The 6,706-nt window shown below is 53.4% G+C and overlaps 1 protein-coding gene across 1 annotated transcript in view; it reads right to left on the reverse strand.

Moving 5' to 3' along the window:
• Positions 1-6,666, reverse strand: part of PKNOX2 (PBX/knotted 1 homeobox 2) — a 244,608-nt gene extending 237,942 nt beyond the window's left edge. The window contains exon 1 of the mRNA XM_025049206.1: positions 6,606-6,666. The gene's annotated coding sequence lies outside the window, so the exon portion shown is untranslated. The remainder of the gene's footprint in view (positions 1-6,605) is intronic.
• Positions 6,667-6,706: the final 40 nt, after the last annotated feature.

Raw genomic sequence — 6,706 nt, forward strand, 5'->3', positions numbered from 1 at the left:
GCTGGGAACTTTACAAACACTCGCTCCACAATACTTTGAGCTTTATATTTTTATTTCTCATTTTACAGGTGGGGAAACTGGATCAAAGACACTAAACAACATGTCTAAATTCATCCGATCGGTAACTACAAAGACAGGCTCTCGCTGCAGTTTTATCTGATGCCAAGCCCGTACTCTGCTCTGTCTCCACAGCAAGCAAGCTCCTGAGGACAGGAACTTGGTGGTTACAGGTGTGTGTTCTGTTTGTCATTGCTGCTGTATCCTTGATGCCTAGGCCTGCGCCAGGCACACAGGAGAGACTACATACTTGCCGAATGACGAACACCATGCTGCCCCTTCACAGAAGGGCAGGACGAGGCTTGTGATGCCAGGTTCCTGGGCTCCATTTCCAGGAATCTTGGACAACTATCTATCTGTTCCTTTTCTCCACCTAGAAAAGTACCCAGTAGATTAAAGTTCCTCCAAAGGCCTCGTGGAGAATGAGTGGGTTTACTAGGCAGAGGACAGCTGTGGGAGTGGAAGCATCAGCTGAACACAAAAGACTGGATCCTAAAGAGGTGGGGGATTTAGAAGCGTCCTCGGTGCTCCATGACCTGCTGATTCTGGGTGATTCTCTGGCTCCTCCCCAACTCTGGGGCTCCCGCAGTTCCCTACTGGGCACCTCCACTGCCTTGACTGAGCCCTACTGAATTTGGCCACGTTCCTACTCAGCAGAGAAACTAACAATTACACCACCCACCCCAGCTCCATCGGAACCCTCACAGTCCGCCCGGGGCCCCAGGGCCAGCTGCTTTTCTCCACATTCCAGCCAAAAATAATACGAGAACGAAGCTGTTTGGTGGAGACTTAATCTAATCTTCATTGCTTCAGTTTTAAAATATCCTGCCTGGTTTAGGGTTTCTTATTACACACAGGGATGTGTTTTTAGTGAGATAGGTCTTAGCAGAAACGTCCTTCTTGTAATTAGAAACCCAGGCAGGCAGTGCCTGCGCTGAGGCTTCCAAGCCAAACAGCAGGTCCCCCTGAAGACACCGCGTTTGCAGCGAGCTCCTCCTGAGCTGCTGGGGCTTCGTTCTCCCTCACCCCTGGGGGATCTGGCAAAAGGACTGGGCCTTCCTGTTCTCATGCATTCTCTTAGCAAAACTAGTGCTCCTCCTACCCCCATCCTGGTCTCTTAGCTCTTACCCCTAGTCAGAATGGAGACTAAGATGTTGCGCTGAATGCTGGAGAAGGCCGTGTGGAGGAAAAAATTACCCCCCAGAAGTCCCCACGCGAGGGAGATTTAAAGGCAAGACTGCCACTGGAGCCACGTCTCCAGAATCAGGGCTGGCTTTGAAAAATCGGACACAGGAACAGAAGGAGTCTCCAAGTGCATACACTTTTGTATAAGTGCCGGGTGTAACTTCTTGGGCTTTCTGGCCCAGAATCTGCTTTGATCTGCCAGCATGGAGACTGCGCTAAACGAGGGTCAGGCAGCTAGCTCTCGACCAGCGCCCATCCCCCAGCCCGACCAGATGTCACACACCAGTCAGTGCTCAGGCCTCTTCCTCCCAATGGCATAAAGAGAAGGGGCTGGATTTCTGATAGGTCAGATTCTGTGTTCATCTGATGCATGAAAGCTATTGCAGGTAGCACCACTGGGAATAAGCATGCCGGTTCCCTCAACTCAGCAACTTAATTGTCCCTCCTGATGAAGTGCAGGTGGTTTTTGGAATCACAGTAGGGTTTTCAAATTCTAGGATGTAAAAAAAAGGCAGATCAGCCCTTTCACCCAAGTCTTAGAACTGCTGAGAATTGTGGGGAAGGGCTGTGGAGCCAAACAGGCAAAGAAAACACACCGAAGAATGTGACTGCTGCTCAGAAGCCTTCTCTCTCCCGTTCCCTTTGTTATTTAGAGTGCACCCAGTGAGGGATCCATACAGGATTCGCTCCTCACAACCTTATGAGCAATTCATGGGATGCACTCATTTTACAGATAGAGAAACCGAGATCTGGAAGCTAAATGACTGTTGGAGTCCTGTAGCCAGACAGTAACAGGGTATAAAGCTGCCTGGCCCCCATATTTCAGCCTAAACACTAGCTCGGGATGCTGACCTGCCAACCTTGATTATCTCCTTCCTCCCTTTCCCACCAGGTATTGGATTTAATTAAATTAGCAGATCCCCATTGCAACAAGCTGGCCAGGCAGTCTGGCCAGAACCCAGCCAGGGCAGCTCCTTCCCTCTAAATTCTGCTTCTCAATAGAATTCAATCTTCAATAAGTCATGGATCTCATGTGAAGTGTTTTATACAAAGCGTGAGGTGTTGGCTAGAATCAAGGCTAACGGTGGCTCGCGATGGTTTCATTTTCCATAGAACTTCCTCTGATTTTCCTCTGTGGCATCGCTTTCACCCTCTCCACATTCTGATCCTCATTTTGTTTGATCAGACACTCCGGTTCCCATGCCGTCACCTCTAGCAATTGCATCACACGTTTATATATATCTCAGCATCGCAGGCCTTGTGCCACACAGCATAGGAAAAGGAAAACTTACAACAGCATTTCTCACCTTCCTCGAACTAATTTAAAAAATGTGCTCCAAATTAAATAAATCGGGAACAAAAGTCTGAAACTGGAGATAGAATATTGGGGGGGGGGTTGCACTAAATAAATAGCAAGGAAATCTTGCAACATGTTGGGAGCCTATAAATTTTATAGGTTGTTTCTTTAATAAAAACAAATTCAATTGCTAACAACACAGTATTATTAAGCTGCTAACATTTAAAAATCTAATTTGGCCTGCTCTGCTGCTGTTCATGTTGCACGTTGCATTCACCCAGGGTAAGGAAGTCAGGTTGATGGTTTAGTTTGGTTTCTAAATCAGGCTAATAGAAGCCCCTTTAAAACTCAGCCCTTTTGCTTTCTAGGCATGCTTGGTCCCTAATGAGTTACAGCCCGGGGTTGAAGATGGACATGGCAGAAAGAAATTTAACACACACGCTGGTACACCCATAAACATCAAGGCCAAGGGAGAGGAGGCATGTTTCCAGTTAAGCTAGAACTCCATGAATTCAGGATTCTCCACTCACAAGACAGTAATTCTCCTTATTTCATCACTAACTTACTTCAAATGTGTTTATACAATTTATTGCTACTGAACTTCCAGGCAACTGGTGTAGAGTTAATGAAACCCAGCTTGGAGAAGCTTTGAGCTTTGAACAACTAACCACAGTTTAAATGGTTATGACATGTGGTCAAAGCCACAGCCCAGCCCCACTGCAGTTTCTGTGTTAGAACCTAGTCAAAAACCTTGTCATCTCACCTTTTGTGCCAAATAGATTGAAAAGAGAAAAAGAGCGCTGAAAAAATAGTCTTCCGTGTTTCTTCTCAAGGTTTCCAGCCTTTCTCCGAGACATTTTAACACAGCTATCTTACTAAATGCAAGGCGAAGCCCCCTCCTCCAGTCCCCAAGTAAATATTTCAGTTGCCTTTTGATTTGGCAGTCAGTTGAAATCCCGAAATCCAGTGTGCCTTTAATTCAACAGAGTCAGGCCTACATAAAGCAACGTCGAGAGGGGGTGTAAGGGGCAGACACCAAGCAACATTTAAAGTCAGACACAGTGCAAGTCCAAAAGGCGAGATAGGAACGTACAGATGACACTGGGCTGAAAAAGAAGTAAACTCGTCTTTCTGAATTACTTGGACATTGATTTTTATTAATCCTCATTGTCACATGGCGTCCCGCCCCAAGCTCTGTCCATGCGGGAACTCCAGGAGTCTCTCTTTTTAAACAGGCCCATTTTGGAAGAGTAAAGGGGAGGTACTGGACTCGCCATGGCCCCACAATAAAAGCCCCTTTTGAAAGCAGCACTTTCATTAACTTAAAGCAATCTATAGACTTAAAAGCAGAGAGCAGTAAACTCCCAGAAAGGATCATAAAACAGCCAGTCTCGAGTTCGGTACACTTCAGTGCAATTTGCACGAGGCATTTTACTGTGAGCGGTGGCCGGCCCATCTCCCTCCAGTAACCCCCTGCCCTTATTCTGAGCAGCTTCTCTTTCTCTCGGCTTTCATGCCTTTCTCGCTCACAAAGGGGACGCGATGACCGGGGAGTCTCGGTGGGGTCACGGCTCCCTTCCGCACACATGCTCTCGGCGGGAGAGAGTGTACGAATTCCAAGCCCGCAGAACAACAGCGTGGAGCTCCGCAGCCGGCGGCCGCCGCACCCGGCGCCGCCGAGGCCACTCGTGGGTTGCGCGTCTTCTGCGCCCCGGAAGCGCGGTCTGGCTGCCCCAGCGAGGGGTGCGAGGGCTGGAAGGGTGAGCTCAAGATTGCGAGGAGGAAATTTCAAACCTTCCTTCCGTACACCCCCCCAACACACTGCTTCGCTAGTTGGCCAGAGAAATAACCTACCTCCAGGGTCGGGACTCCGCTGGCTTCCCGGAGCTAGACCTGAGCGGGGTCGCGGTGGGGGTGGGGGTAGAGGTGGGGGTGGAGGAGGGTGCGGCTCAAGTGAGAGAACGCGAGTCCAGAAACAGGAGCCCCCCCTTCCTTCCCCCCCAGGTCCCGAGGCCTCGCGAAAGCAGAATAAGGAGCGGGGGGAGGGGGCTGGGGTTAGGCTTCGCATAATTTATCTTGTGTTCCAACACCATCATTTTCTCAGTTTGGGAGAGAGGGGTCGCCTAAAACTGCCGAAAATGCGAAGCTTTTGGCTTCCACCAGTTGCAGAGCATTCGAAATCCGAGAAGTCAACACGCTGGAGAAGTCCCGGGACAAGAGAGTGAGGGTCGAGGACCCCGAGCTCTCCCCTGTCCCAGGCGGAAAATTGCGCCCGCGACCCCGCGCGTGGGCTTCCGGACCCGGCCAAGGCTGTGTGTCCAGAACCAGAGGCTCAGTTCAGGGCGCCGGAGTTTGAGCCCTCCCTGCCTTCGGTCGCAGCCCGAACTCCCCGGGTGCGATGCAGCACGTCGCTGCTGGCGCCCGAGCAGGCCGCGTCCCCCGCGGGCCACCAGCACCGGCCTCGCCGCGCTCTGCCCGCGGACCCCCGAATGGCTCCCGAAGCCCGCCGATCCGCCACGGTCCTCGGATTCACCTCGAGCCCTGTAAGGCTGCCCTGTAGCTTCGCCCAAAACGTCCCCCTTCAATGTGTCCGCTTGCCAGAATCCTTCTCCTAGCACCGGGTCCTGCGCGTCTTTAAGTCCTCTCTTCCAGATACGCTTTCGGGGAGAAGCAGCAGAAATTCGGGGCTCGCCTGCCATGTCTTGGATCAACTACTTCATCGCCTAGCCGAACGCTTTTCCACTCACGGAGGGTGGAGACCCGCGCGCGCGACCATCCCCAAATGCCAGTAGCCTCAACCCCAATAATAAGCCGTGATGTGTGCCTAAATCCTAAAAAGGCCACCCGTTTCTCCGACTCCAGCCTCAAATGTAACCCCAGGCCCCCAACTCCCACCTCAAGCCCTCCTGCTCTAGCCTAAACTACTCAGTGGCCCTTCCGAAATCAGCCTGGACCCTATAACGCAAACTCCAGCCTGGCCCCGAAACCTAGCCCTAATTCGGGGCCGACGCACCAGCACTCCGAGCCTCACCGCAATCCTATCCGGAGCTCGGGTCTCCTAGCCGTGCAGGCACCTCGGGCGCTCCCACTGAGACCCGGAAAGAGCGGCCAGCTTCTCTTGTTTCTTCCTCGGGCTCGGGAGCCGGGAGAGCCCGCACTCCTAACCCGAAAGAGACGCAAACTTTGCGCGTTAGACTCGAAATCCTGCTCCATCCCCCTCTGCTCTTCATCCCCTTTTACGAACTCGTGCTCTAGTTCTCAAGCCAGGAGGGCTCCCGACGCCCAAGCCTCACCGTGGGCCCCACGCCTCCCCCACAGCACCAAGGACTCCCAACAATCCGCGCAAAGCCGGTAACCCTACAAGTCATCGCTCCTCCGGGGGGCGAGGGCCCCCGAGTTGGCCCCTGGAATCCGGCTTCCCTGACTCGTGTTCCCCTGTCCCCCCGATCCGCCTGCAAACCCCACTCGCTCTGACTCCTCAGGCCGGACGCGGCCGCGGTTCTGACTCCGGTTGTCCGGCCCGAGTCTGGGGCCGTTCCCGCTTCCAGCCGCTCGAAGGCAGCCCAGGTTAGTGGAGCCAGGCAGCACCGGCCCAAAGGGCGCCCAAAGCCGGGAGAAAGTGAACCTGGAGCCGGCCTCGCTCACGGAGCGTCCGGCTCCGACCTGCTCGCACCAGGCTCTGGCCCGCGCGCTCGTCCCTGCTCTCGGTGCCCGGCGCTCCTGGCGCGATGGTATTAAATTTCTTTGGCTTTAATAATCACTCTATGAGGTAGATATTATCATCCCTGTTTTTTAGATGAGGAAGTCCCCGGCCTCGCCCGCACCGCGCTCGCCGGCGCTTCCCCTGCTTCCCTCTGCGCGCTCCCTCCCCGCTCCCTGCTCCCTCCTCCCTGCCGCCTCCCTCTCTCCTCCCGCTGCCTCCCTCGCTCGCTCTCCTCCTCGCCCTGTCGCAATGAATAATACTCCGGCTTGGGGACCGGAATAAAACACACGCGCTCCGAGGCAGCCGCCCGCAGCCGCGCCGCCTGCAGAAGCTGCTCTGACATGGAAATGAATGACAGCTTACCTGATGCCAATCTTCATCAGACTGACACCGGCGTGACAACACAGCCTATACTTCCCAGCACTGCTCAGGACGTCAGCGCTCAGGGACCCGCCCCCGGGCCC

The sequence above is a fragment of the Pteropus alecto genome, unplaced genomic scaffold (assembly GCF_000325575.1).
Source record: "Pteropus alecto unplaced genomic scaffold, ASM32557v1 scaffold135, whole genome shotgun sequence".
Taxonomy (NCBI): domain Eukaryota; kingdom Metazoa; phylum Chordata; class Mammalia; order Chiroptera; family Pteropodidae; genus Pteropus; species Pteropus alecto.